Source organism: Pinus tabuliformis, chromosome J (genome assembly GCF_031772625.1).
Source record: "Pinus tabuliformis cultivar Carrire ecotype Pingquan chromosome J, CPIR1, whole genome shotgun sequence".
Classification (NCBI taxonomy): Eukaryota; Viridiplantae; Streptophyta; class Pinopsida; order Pinales; family Pinaceae; genus Pinus; species Pinus tabuliformis.
Genome location: NC_142295.1, coordinates 746,299,034 through 746,320,662, shown reverse-complemented (window position 1 = coordinate 746,320,662; position 21,629 = coordinate 746,299,034). Strand labels below are relative to the sequence as shown.

General features: G+C 28.1%; 1 pseudogene; it reads right to left on the bottom strand.

The window, feature by feature from the left end:
* Positions 1 to 349: 349 nt before the first annotated feature.
* The window catches only part of LOC149228874 (SKP1-like protein 14 pseudogene), a 35,206-nt pseudogene continuing 13,926 nt past the window's right edge, over positions 350 to 21,629 (bottom strand).

The following is a 21,629-nucleotide window of genomic DNA, read 5'->3' as shown; positions in this document are numbered from 1 at the left end:
ACATGACCAGCAATTCTGTGATAAAAATTCTAGTCCCATAGTATAATATTGAATTTAAATTATTGCAAAAACTACTGCTAGAAAAGGAAAAGTGCAAACAAGAAAACCTAGAATAAGGAAATGTGTACTCTAAACTAATGGCATGCTCTCAAATTAATGTTAAACAAACCAAATTGCAGAAAGGGAATGCTCAAGTAATGTTCACGAACCTAATAAGATGCTCTCAAATTAATGTTCAAACGAACCAAATTGCAGAAGGGAAGTACTCTGCCATTGCACAATGGTTTAAAGATTAATTCTATCTGTTCAGCGGTTTTCCCTTTCAATATATTAGCAATAGTTTGTGACACTAGGTAGCGTTTGCAACTTCGAAGAGTGTGGCACGATCATCTACAAGAGCTCTCACGAACTCCTCATCCCATGTTTTGGCGGCATATAGTGATATAGTGGGGGCATCAAGAACATGGTATCTGCAATATTGAATAACAAGACGTAGAATCTTCGCAGAAAGGAGAGGCAGAGGAATGGTAATGTGGGTGCCCAAGTTGCGCATGGTAATCTGGGTTCCCAAGTTGCCCAAGATGCCACAAATGCATATATTCACTTTTTTTTTTTAATTCAGGTAATCTTATATAAGAACATTGTTTAAAATTTTAAGAATTCTTTAAATATAACTGAATGAATAAAGTGTTTAAATTTTTTCTAATTCTTTGAACCATAGTCAATTATTTTATTTTATTTAAAAGTAAACCTTATTTAAAAGTAAAGCCTTATTTATTTTCATGACTTTTTTTTGAAGGTTGCCACCATGATTTTGAAATGAATATGTGTCACTTTTGATGAAAGAGGAATGTAATTCCATAGGTTTTCACTTTTAATGAAAAAATGGTATAAAGAAACATGAACAAATTGAAAACGTTGATTTTATATTTTTCATAGGAATAAGCATATAAGATGTTGAAGGCCTAAGAATACCATGGCAAAAACCATGGGTGAAGAATACCATGAGTTATTTTTTTTTGTTTTTATGTAACTTGAGTGAATCAAAATACTGCAAGACAAGACATTACACAATTTTTTGTAAACTGTGTTGGAGAGCACCTCTCAAGCCAACTATAACTTGTAAAATCATCTTACTAACCTCTGATCTACCATGTAGGGAGAGGGATCAAATCTTTGAGATTAAAATATATTTTATAGTGAAAAGAGATTTAATCCCTCTTAGAGCTTGATATATCACCACATAACATGAGTATGAGTTGGTTTAATTCCCCCCTTTAAATAAACAATATTCCATATGAATATCATGGGTTCTCAATATGGTGGGTCATTTTTAGTTTTATTTTATTCTATAGAGTTAGTTTTTTGTTTTTTTGAAAGTTGAAATGTTATTTTAAACTTGAAAGTGGCAAGGTTCCTTCATTGATTAGTAAAAATGGAATGGAAATTGCCCTGTTTGTTTTTTATGGTAAAGATTTTATTATTTTCTTCACAAATGAGGAAGTCACTAAGTTCAAAATAGTGAACAACATTATAAAAGTATAGGGATTCTTTTCAACTAACAAACAACTGAATATTTAAATTTTCAGATCTATTGGCTAGAGTTTTCTTTCAACTAACAAACAACCAATTTTTCACAATCTCAAATCTAGGAAGGAGATCATGATGGAATTCTAATTAAATTCATAAATTAATATAAGATTACATATAATTAAAATTAATAAAACTGGTTTTCTTATCTTTGGTCTAATATTCTCAAAAAAATAAATGACCAAACATCACTTCGAGTAGCTTCAGAATATCAATAGCTCAACAACTTGGTACAAGTTTTAGATAATTGGAACATTAAAATTTGTGGAAAAAATTGTAAATTAATTGGAATTTTATGTCTTTAAATAAGGTATATTATAGAATAATACTACTAGCAAAATATGTGTTATCAAAACTCTAAACCCAAAAACAACCAACAATAAAATTGACTATTTTACCTCAATTTTATTTTAATTATTAGTTTTATTTTATTTGTTTTTGAGCCAATTTAATATAAACCTATAAAATGAATCAATGCGCATGTATGCAATCTATATAACATTCAAAAATATAATTTTAACAATAAAAAATTAAGCATTGTATTTTGTACTCCAAAATAAACTTGCACTGAAATAAACATAATCCCAGCTCATATTAAATCCATACTTATAATTACAATAAGATTATGTTGATTAAATAATTAAATAAAATATTTAAATAATTTTAAATAACAATAACATCACATTACATTACAATATCTCTTCTATACCTATCTACACACACATATTAAATAATATCTTTTTCTTTTATTATATTAAAGATAAACTAAAACAACAGCCATTAATACTTCCAAATAAATAATAACAGGGACAATTGACTACATGCAAAGTAATTACCAAAGGAGCTAGTCAAAGCAAAGGGTGTAATGTGTAACAAGTTTCTATCAAGGTACTTTACAATCTTACAGTTCTTATCACTAAGTAATTCACAACATTCAAAGTGCAAGGGTGCAATGTGTAACAAGTTTCTATCAAGATAGTTTACAATCTTATAGTTCTTATCACTCTCACATTTCATCCCGTATATAAAATTAACAGTAATTTTAAGCAAAAATAACAGATTGAAAAATGAGAAATTGTGTGATAGAAAATCTCATGAGAGAGTATAATACTCACATTAAAATGACAAAACTGCTTAAAAAAATAGTAAGGAAATGTGTACTCTAAACTAATCTCATTCTCTCAAATTCATGTTAAAACTAACCTAATTGCAGAAAGGGAGGTACTCTGCCATTGCAGAGTGATTTGGCTATTAATTTTCATACATAATGTTGAAAAGTCAGAGCTAATATATATAATGATATATTAATATATTATATATAATATTATAAAAAATTTAATATTGTATTAGTATAAAGTTATTAATTTTAATAATATCGATATTATAATATATTAATATGAATATTAGATTTAATAATAATATAAATATTGATTTTTTAATATCTATTGAGGCTATCAATTTTTTTTTGGATCATTTTTTGGATCATAGACTAACAACAAATAAAATAAAATTATTAATTGAAATAAATGGTCTTTCACACCAGAAAAATATCTAGGAATGTGGACATATGGTGGACATTATCATGTAGAACTTGTACACGTAAAGAGACAATCATTGTCTCATTGGATTGTGGCATCATGGTTGAATTCAAGCAATCCACTTGATCAAGAACAAAAGATAATAATATTACTGAAGAGAATATACAATAACTTGGGAAAATACAAAAATATATTGACTTTCTTTACCACTATTTTAAATGTTTTATTTTTAGTGTAGATTGTACTTAGAATTGGAGAGTGCTCGAAGACATGATACACATAGTGGATTGATTTCTATAGATTCCTCAAAGTTCTTATGGAAGAATAAGGAGCCTTATCTTCTACCAATTGATTGTGAGCAAGTATTTTGTTAATTCAAATAATAAATGAATGTACTCATTCATGTGCACTTTTTTTTTTTTAAATTAGTTTATCTAATTATATTAAGTTTGATGTAAAATAAAAGTGAAAATTAAAATATTTACAAATGGCCTACATTCATTTTTAAAGTAACAACATCTCTTGCATATATGTGACAACATCTCCCTAGTGTGCTCGGTTGTAGAGACCCTCTCAGCCCAATTATTATTATTAATACTATGAAAATAATTAGTGCCATGGAAATTAAGTCTTGTGCTTGAAGAGGTTTAAAGTTCAATTTCCCTAATTTACCTATGAAGGTCATACATAGGGACATACAAATTATAGTGGTAGTAGTGAAAATTGAGACCAACATAGTTGTGTATTCCTTTATATGTTAAAAAGAATTAAAAAAGGAATTAATAAGTAATGAAGTCTTATTTGTGAGGTGGTTCAAAGTTCAATTTCCCTAATTTACTTATGAAGGTTATATATAGGGACATACAGACTACAGTGGTAGTAATTAAAGTTTAGACCAACAAAGTTGTGTTTTAAAATTAATGAGTGTTTAATATATATATATATATATTATATATATATATTAAAATAAATTATTCCAAAATTATTAAATTTAATAATATTAATATTATAATATATTAATATGAATATTAGATTTAACAATAATATAAATATTAATTTTTTAGTTTCAATATTAGAGTTAATAATGTTTTTTCAGATTGTATTAATAATAATTTGGCCGATGTTATTTGGACTATAGGCTTCACCTAAATAAAATTGGCTCAATAGCAATAAAATAAAATTAATAATTGAAATAAATGGTCTTTCACATACAAAAAATTATAGCCATATGGTGGACATTATTATGTACAAAGTGTACATGAAAAGACACAATCACTAGATTGTGGCATCATTATTGAATTCAAGCAATCCACATGATGAAGATCAAAAGATAGGAATATTATTGAAGGGAATCTACAATAATTAGGGAAAATAAAGAAATTATTGAGATGGATTACCACTATTTAAATGTTGTATCTTTTAGTGTAGATGGTATGTAGAATTTGAGAGTGCACTAAGACATGATACTCATAGTAGATTGTTTTCCTAGATTATTCAAAGTTCCTATGGAAGGATAAAGAGCATTATCTTCTACCAATTCATTGTGAGCAATCATTTTTTAACTCAAAGAATATATGTATGTACTCATTCACGTGCAATTTTTTATAAATTAATTTATCTTAGTATATTAAGTTTGATGTAAAATAAAAGTGAAAAATCAAGTATTTAAAAATGACCTACATTGATTTTTAAAGTAACCTTAAATCTTTGGTGCATAATATGATATCCATGCTTATTTTGTAAATTTAATACTTTGTTGATATTCTACACCTATTTAGATTGTTTCTTTTAGCCTCTAAGTCAACCCAACTATCCTCCACCCATTTAAGTTTTTATTCCACCATCAACTTGATCAAATATCTGAAGTACATGAAAATTCTTTCAAAATATAAGTAATGAATAAGTAATGAATTGGGATACTTTCTCTGATAGGAATCCAAGATCATGAAGCCAAAGGAGCACTATTGTGGTGAGATTGAGCTACACCTATGCATAGCTCCAAAGCTTGGTCTAGCCGTAATAGGGAATTAATGCTACCTTGAAAATGTATTTTGGAAACTAATATGTTGTATAATTTTGAGAACTTGGTGGTGAATTTTAGAGGATGTGACATATTCGTATGAGATGTTGGACCATAGAAATGTTAATGTTAAATCACTTTGAAGTTACATATTAAGAAATAACAGTTTGAAAGAGGAGCAATTCTGTGATAAAAATTCCAGTCCTATAGTATAATACTAAGTTTAAATTGCAAAAACTGCTACTGGACAAGGTTAAAGTGCAAACAAGAGAAGTGTACTCTAAACCTAATGGCATGCTTTAAAATTCATGTTCAAACGAACCGAATTGCAGAACGGGAGGTACTCTGCCATTGGAGAGCGATTTAACGATGAAAATGGCAGAGTGATTTAATGATTAATTTTCATACCGAATTTTGAAAAGCTGATGTATCTCTTCAACGGCTTTCCCTTTCAACATATCAGCTATAGTTTGTGACCACCAGGTAGTTGGTAGCCATTGCAACTTCGAAGAGTGTGGCGCGATCATCTACAAGAGCTATCATGAACTCATCCCATGAGGCATCAAGAACATGGTATCCGTAATATTGAATAACCAGACGCAGAAACGAGAGGCAGAGAAATGGTAATGTTGGTGCCCAAGTCGCCCATCATCCTCTTTATGACGTCTTATGTCGATGCCACAAATGCATATATTCATTTTTTTTAAATTCAGCTAATCTTATATAAGAACATGGAAAATATTTCCATTTATTTAAAATTTTATGAACTCTTTAAATATAAATGAATAAATAAAGTGTTTAAATTTTCTCAAATTCTTGTATTCTTTTATTTTGATGGCTTGCCATCATGATTCTGAAATGAATATGTGTCATTTTTTATGAAAGAGGAATGTAATTTCATAGGTTTTCACCTTGAATGAAAAATGGTATAAAGAAACATGAACAAATTGAAAATGTTGCTTGTATATTCTTCATTGGAATAAGAATATCTCATGTTTAGGGCCTAAGAATACCATGGTAAAAACCATGGGTTAAGAATACCATAGGTTATTTTATTTTGTTTTTATGTAATTTGAATGATTCAAAATACTTACAAGACAAGACATTACACAATTTTTTGTAAACTATGTTGGAGAGCACCTCTCAAGCCAACTATAATCTGTAAAATCATCTTACTAATTTATGATCTACCATGTAGGGAGAGGGATCAAATCTGTTGAGATACAAATATATTTTATAGTGAAAAGAGATTTTGGAAAAGTTGTAAATTAATTGGAATTTTATGTCTTTAAATAAGGTATAATATTATAGAATAATACTATTAGCAAAAAATGTGTTATCAAAACTCTAAACCCAAAAACAACCAACAATAAAATTGACTATTTTACCTCAGTTTTATTTTAATTATTAATTTTATTTTATTTGTTTTTGAGCCAATTTAATATACACCAATAAAATGAATTAATCAACATGGATGCAATCTATATAACATTCAAAAATATAATTTAAACAATAAAAAATTAAGCATTATTTTTTGTAGTCTAACATAAACTTGCACTAGAATAAACTTAATCCCTCTGAGCTCATTCTAAATCCATACCTATAATTAAAATAAGATTATGTTGATTAAATAATTAAATCAAAATATTTAAATAACTTTAAATAACAATAACATCACATTTCATTACAATATCTCTTGTATACCTATCTACACACAAACATTAAATAATATCCTTTTCTTTTATTATATTAAAAATAAACGAAAACAACAACCATTCATATTTCCATTCATACTTACAAATAAATAATAACAAGCACAATTGACTACATGCAAAGGAATTAAGAGAGGAGCGAGTTACCACACTAAAAGTGCAAAGGGTGTAATGTGTAGCAAGTTTCTATCAAGGTACTTTACAATCTTACAGTTCTTATCACTCTCACATTTCATGGCCTATATAAAATTAACTATATTTTTTCATTTATGAAACCAATGTAACTAAATGTGTACTCTAAACCTAATGAAGTGCTCTCAAATTCATTTTCAAACTAACCTAATTACAAAAAGAGAGGTACTCTACCATTCCAGAGTGATTTAACTATTAATTTTCATACCTAACATTGAAAAGCTCACTATGTATTCAGTCGTTTTCCCTTTCAACATATCACCAATAGTTTGACACATCATGTCCAAAAGGTTTGTGACCACCAAGTAGTTGGGAGCCTTTGTAACTTCAAAGAGTGCAGCACGAGAGCTAATATATATAATGATATATTAATATATTATATATTATATTATAAAATATTTAATATAGTATTAGTAGAAAGTTATTAAATTTAATAATATTAATACTATAATATATTAATAAGAATACTAGATTTAATAATATATATATATATATATATATATATATATATATATATATATATATATATATATATATTATATATATATATATATATATATATATATATATATATATATTGATTTTTTAATATCTAATGTTAACAATGTTTTTTTGAATGGTATTAATAATAATATTTCCCAATTTTTGGATCATAGGCTTAACAACAAATAAAATAAAATTAATAATTGAAATAAATGCTCCTTAACACCCAAAACAATATCTAGCAATGTGGACATATGGTGGACATTATCATGTGGAACTTGTACATGTAAAGAGACAATCATTGTCTCATTGGATTGTGGCATCATTGTTGAATTCAAGCAATCCATTTGATCAAGATCAAAATATAAGAATATTATTGAAGGGAACATTCAATAATTTCATAAAATACAAAAAAATATTGGGTTTGTTTAAGCTATCTTAAATGTTTTATTTTTATGTGTAGATTGTATATAGAATTTGAGAGTGCGGGAAGACATGATAACCATAGTGGATTGATTTCTATAGATTCCACAAAGTTCTTATGGAAGAATAAGGAGCCTTATCTTGTACCAATTGATTGTGAGCAAATATTTTCTTAATTCAACTAATAGATGAATGTACTCATTCATGTGCACTTATTTCTTTTAGATTACTTTATCTCATTATATTAAGTTTGATGTAAAATAAAAGTGAAAATTAAAGTATTTAAAAATGGCTAAATTCATTTTAAAGTAACTTTATTAATTATTTAAAAGTAACTTTAGGCACAACATCTATTGCATATATGTGACAATGTCTCCCTAGTGCACTCTGTTTTAGAGCCCCTCTCAGCCCATTTATTATTATTAATCTTATGAAAAGAATTAGTGCCATGGAAATGAAGTCATATGTGTGAGGAGTTTCATTGTTCAATTTCCCTAATTTACCTATGAAAGACATAAATAGGAACATACAAATTATAGTGGTAGTAGTTAAAATTGAGACCAAATAGTTGTGTATTCCTTTATATATTAAAAAAGAATTAAAAAAAGGAATTAATAAGTAATGAAGTCTTATGTGTGAGGAGGTTCAATGTTCAATTTCCCTAATTTACTTATGAAGGTCATATATAGGGACATACAGATTACATTACATTACAGTGGTAGTAATTAAAATTTAGACCAACAAAGTTGTGTATTCCTTTATATATTCAAAAAGAATTAATAAGTGTTAATAATATATATATTTTAAAAAAAAATGTTACAATATTACTTTTTATAAAATATATATATCTATACAATTTTTTTTTTAATTAAAGTAGCTTTAATATTATTGTTTATCAATACTACATATCTAAAGCATGATAAAACATTTTATCATTAAAATAATTTAGCTAACTCTTATCTTAATTTAATTTTATGACAAACTTGATAGATTAATTACTTTTAACATAAATTTCAACATGCATTCTAATTACTACTCTTAAGAAAGACTTTTTCACCTTGACATATTTGATCCGAAACTATAGATTAAGAATTAAGATGGATCTAGGGTAGTTTCACGTTATATGGCATAGAAAAATAAGTGCCTTTTTATTCTTATAACGTGATAAGTGTTTCACTTATTTTTTTTCATACATTGCTTTTAATATAAAATATTTTTTAATTAAATAATTATTTGTTTAAATTTATTTTTAAATTATTATTTAATTATATTTATTTTTTGAATTTTTTGTAAATATATTTTTCAGGAATAATTTTTCCCCAAACACATTAAGTTTGGTTAAAAAATCTACCTCAACTTAAGCTCACTGAAATTAGATCAATCTTAATGCCCCATTTAATGAGCAAAGAAAATTTGTTGAGGTGCAAAGGTATTTTATAGTAAAAAGACATTTGACTCAGTTAGGTGTTTGGTAGATACAAAATTAAGAGTGATCTAGGTTGGTTAATTTAATTTTAGTTACTATAATTTAAATTTTTTAATAAGATTAAATAACTTATTTGTTTCTTTATATAAAATATATATTCTTAATTTATATTCATTTCAAAAAATAAAATAATAAAAAACACTTCATGTGAGTGGAACAACTCAATTACTGAACATTTTTTCCCAAACAAATTAAGTTTGGTTAAAAAACCTACCTCCACTTACAAGTTGACTACCAACTTACACTTAACGCCCCATTTAATGAGCAAAGCAAACCATTCGAGGTGCAAGCCTCTCTTACAGTAAAAGGAGATTTGATCCCACAGTAAGAAGCTTATTGAGCACACTTCCTAAGGATCCTCCTCTACCTCAAGAGGAGAATATTATGCTTCATTTCGGTATCCACTCCATAAGTCGTCAAGGAATAATAAAGGGAGTGAGCTTAATAAATACAGGTGCCAACATTTGGAAGACCCCTACTTATGGTTTCTTCAAGGTTAACATCGATGGAGCTTCTAAGGGAAACCCAAGTTTAGATGGCTTTGTGAGTGCCATAAGAGATTATGAGGGGGAAACAAAGAAAATCTTCCATGGCCACTTGGGGAAGGTCATTAATAACATGGGTTGGCTCTTGGGATTAGAGAAATGCTTGGAAATCCTGCTGGAGTCAAATTCACATAATGTTATCATTGAAGCAGATTCAGAATTGATCATTAGAGCGACCAAGAAAATAAGAAATGGAACTTCTCGAGATAAAGTGTCAAAGCATTGGAAGCTCTTGCGGGTCTTTCACCATATCCACTCCCACTTGAAAACCCTTAAAACTCTCAGATTTGTCCACGTGAAAAGGAAAGCAAACATGTTAGCGGATCGGTTGGTGAACGAAGGAGTGACCAAAAGGGATAGGGATTCTCAGTATGCTTGGGATTTGTTACCTACAGGAAAGCTACGAGAGGATTGTCTTTATCTGGCAACCAAAGATATGGAAATATGGATGAACATGATAGACCAAAGGGATTTAGGAGACAAGCAGGAGGATAGTGAATCCTCAAACGTCTGACCATTTTGGTTTTGGCTACTTTCCGAAGCTCTGCTTACTTTCGGTTGGATGGTGAAGGTACTCACTCAGGGATCACCATAGATTTCGTCCCGTGCTTTCATTTTTCTTAGAGGGTTCTTGACGAAGAATCTAGGCGAAAGGCTCAGAAATTGGCCATGAGACTGGTCTGAGAGTCATCACTTGGTGAGAGAGCGTAATTGCTTTTCCGTGAAACAATGGATTCAAAACCACAAGTGGTATATCGAGTAGGGTCCGAATGGTTTCTGGTTTTTTGAAGTTGGCCCCCGATTCCATTCATCATGCGACACGTTGCGGCGAGAGGAGAGAGAAAACTTCCCTCATCGGATGGTCAACCCTCGTGCTTCTCGTCCACGTGATATCCATGAAGGCTGTTGGATCTAAGTTGAGTAGTCAACGGTGGTGATCTGCTTGTGAAAGTTGTTCAAATGTTTGAGACCCGAAAAAGTTTAGAGGACTAAGACAATAGCTTTCGTCGAGTCCGTAAGTTAGTTTTTTGGGTGGTTTGTTGTGGGTTCTCTATGGACCCTCAGTAGGACACTTGTAGATTTTTGTGGGTCTCCGTCCCGTGGACTTGTCTTCCAAGGAGTGCAGGGTTTCTTTTGGCTTCTCTTAGGTTTGGGTGAGTTGTTAGGTTTTTGCCTGCCTTCCTTACTGTGGAACTCTCATAGAGCGGGTTCTATCTCATGTAAATTATGTATTATTGGTTTGCTTAATAGAAGGTCCTACTCTTACTTGATCAAAAAAAATTGAACCGTTAAATTATTAAAGCTTTTCATTTTGTTTCTCATTTTAAAAATATTAAATTTATCTTTAGAATTAAAAAGACAACTTAAATTACAAAAATGGGAAATTTTGCAAACTATTACAAATTTAAATTTGACTAAAAACAAAACATTTAAATTCCTCTTTAAAAAATGGCTATATTAAGTAAAATAAAATCCTTAAAATGAATTTTATAAATACTTCCACAACTCTACTTCTTAATTAAGGAAAATAAGTAGAACCTCCCCATTATATTTTTTCAATTCAAAATCTAGTACAAACTAAAAAGGTTTAAAAAAATTAGTTACACGTGCATATATATATATATATATATATATATATATATATATATATATATATATATATATATATATATATATTATAATTTTAGCTAATCATATTAATTATATATAAGAACATGGAAAATATGTCCATTTACTTAAAAATTACTATTTTTTATTATCTTCTTCACAAATTTAGATGCCACTAAACCACATTTTGAAGGTCTAGGTCTTAGTTTCAACTAAGAAACAACCTAATATTTAAAATTTTGCATCTATTGTCTAGGGTTTCTTTTCCACTAACCAAAACTCGTGGTTCACAATCTCAAATCTAGGAAGGAAATGATGATGAAATTCTAATCAAATTTATAAATGAATCTAAGATTATTTTTAATTAAAATCAATAAAAGTAGTTTTCTTAAGTTTAGTCTAATAAAAAAATGATATACTTGAACACAAAAATCTGCATAGTAGCATTGGGGTAGGAGAAGATTTAATCATGTCCAAATCTTGGAGATAGACATTAAATTAAATGGAATTTTATGTCTTTAAATTAGCTATATTATAGAGTAATACTATTAGCCAAAAATGTGTTGTCCAAGGGAAGCCAAAAGCTATCAATAATAAAATTGGCTATTTTACCTCAATTTTATTTTATCTGTTATTTAGCCAATCTAATATACTAGTATAAAATATCCATGCACCTATATGTAATCTCTATAACATTCAGAAACATATTTTAAACAATGAAAAATTACACATTATTTTTGTCCTTTAAAATAATGTTACCCTATAATAAAACTTGATACCTCTCACACATTAGATTTATGAGAATTAAATAATTAAATCAAAATATTTGAATAACTTAACTTAACAAGAACATCACATTACATTACAATATCTCTTCCATACCTATCCACTCACAAACATTAAATAGTATCTTTCTCTTTTATTGTATTAAAAATAAACTACAACAGCAACCATTCATACTTCCAAATAAATAATAAAAGGAACAATTGAGAATAATTACAACCATAGAATAATTTAGGGGCTAGTATTTGTAAGTAGGCTAATTTTATTGTTTGCATATTACATAATAGTGAAATTCCAGGACCTTCTAAATTTCATGATAAATTTCTATGTTTAAAATTTTCTTTAATTACAACTGGACACAATGTTCAACAAGTTTCTATCAAAGTACTAACAATATTACAGTACTTATCAATCTCACATTCTATAGTCTATGTGAAATAAACTATAAACAATTTTTTTTTTATTTATGAAAAAAAATAATAGATTGAAAAACAAACAATTGTGTAATAACAATTCCAGTCCATTGTATAATACTGACTTTAAATTGCAAAAAATGTTGATCGAAGAGACCAACAAAAACACTAAGGAAATGTGTACTCTAAAACTAATGACGCGCTCAAATTCATGTTCATACGAACCGAATTGCACAAAGAGAGGTACTTTGCCAATTGCAGAGTGATTTAACGATTAATTTCCATACCGAATATTGAAAAGCTCACGTATATGTTCAGCGGTTTTCCCATTGAACATATCAGCAAAGGTTTGTGACCACCGCTTAGTTGGCAGCCTTTGCATGTTTGACGAGAGTCGCGCGGTCATCTACAAGAGCTGTCACGAACTCCACATCCCACGTTTTGACGTCACGAACTCCACATCCCACGTTTTGACGGCATCAACAACATGGTATCTGCAATATGGAATAATCAGAGGCAGAAACTAGAGGCAGAGGAATGGTAATGTGGGTGCCCAAGTCCATCCCACAAATGCATATATTCAAAAAAAAAAATAGAATTTAGTTAATTTTATATAAGAATATCGAAAATATTTTCATTTATTTAAAATTTTATGAAATTTTTAAATACAAATGAAAGTGTTTAAATTTTCTCTATTTCTTTTAACCATAGTCAATTTTTTACTTTATTTGAACGTAGAGCTTTTTTTATATTGGTGACTTTACTTTTCTTTTGCTGGTTTGTAACTATAATTCTGAAATGAATATGTATCCTTTTTATGAAAGAGGAATGTAATTCCATTGATTTGCACCTTGAAAGAAAAATGGTATAAAGAATCATAAACAAATTGAAAATGTTGTTTGTGCAGTCCTAGTGGGAATAAGCATATCTCATGTGGAGGGCCTAAAAATATGATGGTAAAAACCATGGGTTAAGAATACCATAAGAAAAACCATGTGTTGTGAAAATAGAGTTCCATAATGTTTAATTATTTATTCACATACTTTATTTTGTTTTGTTTTATTTTGTTTTTATGTAATTTGACTAATTCAAAATACTTACAGGACAAGACATTATACCATTTTTCCTATACTAGGTTGGAAAGCACCTCTCAACCCAACCAAAATTTGGAAAATCATCTTATTAACTTGGGATCTACCAAGTACAAGAAGGGAGCAAATCCCTTGAGATACAAATATCTTTTATAGTGGAAAGAGATTCGATCCCTCTAAGAGCTTGGTAGATCACCACATAACATGAGTCGAAGTTGGTTTAATTCCCCCTTTAAATAAATAATATTCCATATGAATAACATGGGTTCTCAATATCATGGGTAGTTTGTAGCTTTATTTCATTTTATAGAGTTATTTTTTTTTTGTTTTTTTGAAATTTGAAATGTTATTTTAAACTTACGTGTTTGTGTTTTCATGCTAAAGATTTCTGTTATATTCTTCACAATTTTTCTTATGTGAGTAGGTTCAAAATAGTGAACCTCATTGTGAAAGTCTAGGGCTTACCTTCAAGTAACAAACAACCCAATATTTAAAATTTCATATGTATTGGCTAGGGTTCTCTTTCAACTAACAAAGAACCAACATTTCAGAATCTCAAATCTTGGAACGAGATAATGATGGAATTCTAATCAAATTCATAAATTAATGTAAGATTATTTATAATTAAAATTAATAAAAGTGGTTTTCTTATCTTTGATCTAATATTATGAAAAACAAATGAACAAACATCATTTGAAAGTACTTCAAAATATTAATACTAAATAAGGAAGTTTATGTCTTTCAATAAGTATATTATAGAATAATTATACTAGCAAAATATGTGTTCTCAAAATTAGGAGCCCAAACACAACCAACAATAAAATTGACAATTTTACCTCAATTTTACCTCAATTTTATTTCAATTATTAATTTTTTTAATTTTTTTAGACAATTTAATATACCCCTATAAAATGAATCAATGCATATGTATGTAATTTATATAACATTCAAAAATATAATTTAAACAATAAAAAATTACACATTGTTTTTTGAGCTCTAAAATAAACTTGCACTAGAATAAATCTTACTCCCTCTAAGGTCATGTTAAATCCATGATTATGATTAAAATGAGTTTATGCTCATTAAATAATTAAATCAAAATATTTAAATAACTTAAAATAACAATAACATCACCTTACATTAAAATATCTCTTTTATACCTATCCACCCAACAAACATTAAATAATATCTTTTTCTTTTACTATATTAAACATAAATGAGAACAACAACCATTCATACTTCTAAATAAATAATAACACGCACAATTGACTATATGCAAAGTAATTACAACATGAACAAGTCACTGCATTCAAAGTGAAAAGCTTGTAATGTGTAACGAGTTTCTATTAAAGTACTAACATTCTTAAGGTCCTTATCATTCTTACATTTAATATCCTATGTAAAATTAACAACATTTTTTAATTTATGAACCCAAAATAACAAATTGAAAGATGAAAAATTGTATGATAAAAAATCCCTTTCCATAGTATAACACTAGATTTAAATTGCAAAACTACTACCTAAAAAAAATCAAAGTGCAAAAAAAACCTAGAATGCCTAAGGAAATATGTACTCTAAACCTAATGACATGCTCTCAAATTCATTTTCAAAAGAACTGAATTGCAAAAAAGGAGGCACTCTACCACTGCAGAGCGATTTAATGATTAATTTTCATACCTAAAGTTAAAAATGCTCACTTCGAAAAGCTCTATTGAGCGGTTTTCGATTTCAGCATGAGTGATTGTTTCACACATCATGTCCAAAAGGTCTGTGACCACCACTTAGATGGCAGCTTTTGTAACTTCAAAGAGTGTTGGGCGATCATCTACTGGAGCTAATATATATAATGATATATTAATATATTATATATTATAATATAATAAATTAGTTTAAAGTTATGCAATTTAAAAATATTAATATTATAATATATTAATATGAATATTAGATTTAATAATAATATAAATATTGATTTTTTAATATGAATATTAGAGTTAATAATGTTTTTTGGATCGTATTAATAATAGTTTGGCCCATGTTATTTGGAGTATAGGCTCCATCTAAATAAAATTGGCTCAATAACAAAAAAAATAATCCACTTAATCTAAATCGTTGATCTGTTAGATCGAATGTTCCCTGTGCATTGATTCTTCATTTCTTCGCTCTTCTGTTTCACTTAAATTTTCCACCATTACTTCAGTTTTTTGTCGCTCTCAATTCACTTCTGCTTGAGCTTACCTTCGTGATTTCTCTGATCATTGTCCTCGTGGCCCCTAATTGATCCTTCGAATGGGTCAAAGATCTACACGATCGTCTATCTCTCCTCCTCCTCTGTGTATTCACCTCAATTCTTCCTGCATATATAAACTAAGTAAATCTCTCATTACCTCATTCAATATTCGAATCACACACTTAGACTCAGGATCAAATTCTCTGTATATAAATATAAACCAATTGATTACATATTGAGACTCTGTCTTTCTCACCTGAGTATTCTAATTATTGGCCTTTGCTTCATATTCTGGTCATAGGCTTACAATTACACTCTAACTAGCTGGATAGCTCGCCGGCTAACTAACTCATCCAACCTCTCTCTTTTTTTCGTTTCAATACATTATTAGTAGTTTCTTTATAGTTGAGGAACTATTCGTCAGTTAGTGAACAGTTTCTTCAAACTAGCTCCTAACTAATCCTAATCCCCTCATGTTCTCCTACATTTGAGAACATATCATCTCACTTTTTCAGGATCTCTACATGATCTTGTTCCACCATTCTCCTGCACTTTGAATGGATTTTCCTCTTGTCTTCTTGCATCTACAAGTTCTGCTGCACATCACCTCTGTGTGATTACTATTTGTCAGATTAAAATGTGATCTCCTCTTGCCTCCATAGACATTTTTACACAAAACTATGTTCTAAGCTTTCTACAAATAACTTTAGCTGCTCTCATACCATTGACACAAGGGCTACCTCGCGTATACCCATAGTATGCATATATATATATATATATATATATATATATATATATAAGTATGCATATATATATATATATATATATATATATATATATATATATATATATATATATATATATATATATATATATATATATATATATCAATATATATATGCATACTTATATATATATATATATATATATATATATATATATATGCATACTATGGGTATACGATATATATATATATATATAAATTTGCCCCAAGAATTTTAGACTCTTTTCCGAGTCAAATCTATAATTTATCAATGATTACAACCCTCTTTATTAAACTCTTGCAGAATTATTTCATCACAATTGCTGAATCTTTCCCTTTATTAAATCCTTCTATCGAGACTTTGTAGCTCAGCCCTTATAAAACTTACGCAATCCTTAAGCTCGCTTATATACCAACCCCCACTTTATAACTATGGTAATGTTGGACTTAAGACATGGAAACCACATATCATGCGTATTTCATTGTAAACCCTTTATAAGGGAAATACACATAAAAATACCTTTTCTACTTAAATATGGTCTTTTCACATATTCCAAGATTTACCTTTATCGCTATCGCTAATGGCAATATCCACAGGTCTCATTACACATGAACCCTGTCTCCTCCAATATGCGATTAACATAACAGACTTCAAAACATATACAATTGCACCGATATAACCTTATTGGGTCCGCTCACGTCGCATGTCATAAACTCCTACGCCGATAAAGCACCGTTGAATGTTTTGATGTGATCACTTCAGTGATCGCATCCGAAACACCTGTTGTACTTGTTTAGAGCCCAAGGATTATTCCTTCTCCGAAAGGTGATTAAATTTCCACCGTTGGTCATCTTCTTAGATCTAACGGTCCTCGTTCCATCGCTTAATCACAAGTCACAATCGCTAGTCCCTTGGGGTCAGGATTGTTCACTTAATAAGCCGTGATGCGATTCAAAATCTCTGAATTTTGCGATCTAATCTAAATCATTGATCTATTAGATCCAACGGTCCTTGTGCACTGATCCTTCATTTCTTCACTCTTTCACTTCACTTAGATTTTCGTCCATTACTGCTGTTTTCTGTGGTTTTTGGTTTTTCAATGGTTTCAACCTTTCACTCTCATTTCACTTTCTCCCTTTGCTTCATTTTTTGCCCGTAGGCTTACAATTCCACTCTAATTGGGTGGCTAGTTGTTCGTTGGCTATCTAACTCATCCAACCTCTCTCTTTTTTTCTTTTCAATACATTATTAGCAATTTCTCTACACTTGAGTAACTCTTCCTCAGTTACTGTTCAGTTGCTCAACAATTTCCTCATACTTAGGAAACCAACTTCCCTAAAACAAAAGACCCCTATGTTTACTAATATACAATGGTATTGTTGGGCTCAATGCTCCTGCATCATTATATTATAAAAAATTTAATATTGTATTAGTATAAAGTTATTAAATTTAGTAATATTAATATTATAATATATTAATATGACCATTAGATTTAATAGTAATACAAATATTGATTTTTTAATATCTAATATATTAAGGTTAACCATTTTTTCTTGCATGGTATTAGTAAAAATTTGGCCCATTTTTTGGATCATAGGTTCAACAACAAATAGAATAAAATTAGTAATTGAAATAAATGTCCTTTCACACCCAAAAAAAATCTAGCAATGTGGACATATGGCGGACATTATCATGTAGAACTTGTACACGTAAAGAGACAATCATTGTCTCATTGGATTGTGCATCATGGTTGAATTCAAGCAATCCACTTGATCAAGATCAAACAATAAGAATATTATTGAACGAAATATACAATCATTTTGGAAAATAGAAAAATTTATTGAGTTCCTTTATCACTATTTTAAATGTTTTATTTTTAAGTGTAGATGGTATGTAGAATTTGAGAGTGTCGGAAGAAATGATCCCCACACTGGATTGATTTCTATAGAATCCTCAAAGTTCTTATGGAAGAATAAGGATCCTTATCTTCTAACAATTGATTGTGAGCAAGAATTTTTTTAATTCAAATAATAGATGAATGTACTCATTCATGTACACTTATTTTTTTTTAAATTACTTTATCTCATTATTTTAAGTTTGATGTAAAATAAAAGTGAAAATTCAAGTATTTAAAAATGGCGTACATTCACTTTTCAAGTAACCTTATTAGTTTTTTTTAAAGTAACTTTAAGCACAACATCTCTTGCATATATGTGACAACATTGGCCCAATTATTATTATTAATATTATGAAAAGAATTAGTGCCACGGAAATGAAGTCTTATGTGTGAGGAGGTTCAAAGTTCAATTTCCCTAATTTACCTATGAAATTCATATATAGGGCATACGGATTATGGTGGTAGTAGTTAAAATTGAGACCAACATAGTTGTGTATTCCCTTATATATTATAAAAGAATTAAAAAAATAGGAATTAATAAGTAATGAAGTCTTATGTGTGAGGAGGTTCAAAGTTCAATTTCCCTAATTTTCTTATGAAGGTCATATATAGGGACATACTTATGATTTGAAACCAACAAAGTTGTGTATTCCTTTATATATTAAAAAAATAATTAATAAGTGTTAATAATATATATATTTAAGAAAGATATATTACAATATTACTTTTTATAAAAATAAAAATAAAAAATTATAGTTCTTTTTTTATTAAAGTAGCTTTAATATTATTGTTTATCAATACTACATTTCTAAAACATGATAAAACATTTCATCAATAAAATAATTTATCTAACTCTTATCTTAATTTAATTTTATGACAAAATTGATAGATTAATTACTTTTAACATAAATTTCAACATGCATTCTAATTACTACCCTTAAGAAAGACTTTGATAGATTAAGAATTAAGATGGATCTAGGCCAGTTTCATGTTACATGGCATAAAGAAATAAGTGCTTTGTTATTTTTATAAAGTGATAAGTGTTTCACTTATTTTTTTCATATATTACTTTTTAATATAAAATAATTTTTAATTAAATAATTATTTGTTTAAATTTATTTTGAAATCAATATTTAATTATATTTATTTTTTGAATTTTTTTGTAAATATAATTTTCAGGAATAATTTTTCCCCAAACACATTATATTTGGCTGGAAAGCCACCTGAACTTAAGTTGACTATGAACATAGATCCATCTTAATGCCCCATTTAATGAGAAAAGCAAATTTGTTGAGGTGTAAATCTCTTCTACAGTAAAAAGACATTTCACCCACTTAACTGATTGGTAGATACAAAATTAAGAGTTATATAGGTTGGATAATTTAATTTTCATTAGTATAATTTAAATTTTTTCATAAGGTTAAATCAGTGATTTGTTTCTTTATATAAAATATAGATTCTTAATTGATATTCATTTGAAACAATAAGATAATAAAAAATAGTTCATGTGAGTGGAATATCTCAATTGTTGTACATTTTTCCCCAAACAGATTAAGTTTGGTTAAAACACCTACCTCCGCTTACAAGTTGACTACCAACTTAGATCCATATTAATTCCCCATTTAATGCGCAAATAAGACCATTTGAGGTGCAAATCTCTTTTACATTAAAAGGAGATTTGATCCCTTTAGGTGTTTCTAGATATAGAAATAAGAGTGATCTAGCTTGGTTAATTTAATTTTCAATGGTATAAATTTTTTAATAAGCTTAAATCATTGATTTGTTTCTTTATATAAAATATATATCCTTAATTGATATTCATTTGAACCAATAATATAATAATAGAATAGTTCATGTGAGTGGAACAACTCAATTACTCTACACAATATTAAAAAAAAAATCACATGAAAAAAGGTGGTAATTTTTCTTAAAGTTTGTCATTTTGTTTTTAAGTTTAAAAATATTAAATTTATCTTTAGAATTAAAAATACAACTTAATTACAAAAATTGGCAATTTCACAAACTATTATAAATTTAAATTTGACTAAATCAAAAGATTTAATTTTTTATTAAACAAAATCGCTATATTAACTGAAATAAAATGCTTAAAATGGATTTTATACATAATTCCACCACTCTACTTCTTAATTAAGGAAAATAAGTAAAACTTCTCCACGATATGTTTTCAATTCAAAACATAGTGGAAACTAAAAAGGTTAAAAAAAATAAAGTTAATTACAAATGCATATATTCATTTTTTTTTAATTTTTAGCTAATCATATTAATGATATATAAGAAAATGGAAAATATCTCCATTTATTTAAAATTTACTGCTTTTTATTATCTTCTTCACAAATTCAGATGCCAATGAACAACGTTTTCAAGGTCTATGTCCTAGTTTCAACTAAGAAACAAACTAATATTTAAAATTTTGGATTTATTGTCTAGGGTTTCTTTTCCACTAACGAACAACCCATGGTTCACAATCTCAAATCTAGGAAGGAAATCATAATGGAATTCTAATCAAATTTATAAATTATTCTACGATTATTTTTAATTAAAATGAATAAAAGTAGTTTTCTTACTTTTACTCTAATAAAAAAATGATATACTTGAACACAAAAATCTGCAAAGTAGCATTCGGGTAGGATAAGATTTAGTCATCTCCAAATATTGGAGGAAGAAATTATTGACAAAACAACAATTCAATGTACTTTCATATTATCAATTTCTCAACAACTTGCCACAATTTTTATACAATTGAAACACTAAATCTTTGAAAAAAATTAAATTAATTGGAAATTCATTTCTTTAAATTAGCTATATTATAGAGTAATACTATTAGCAAAAAATATGT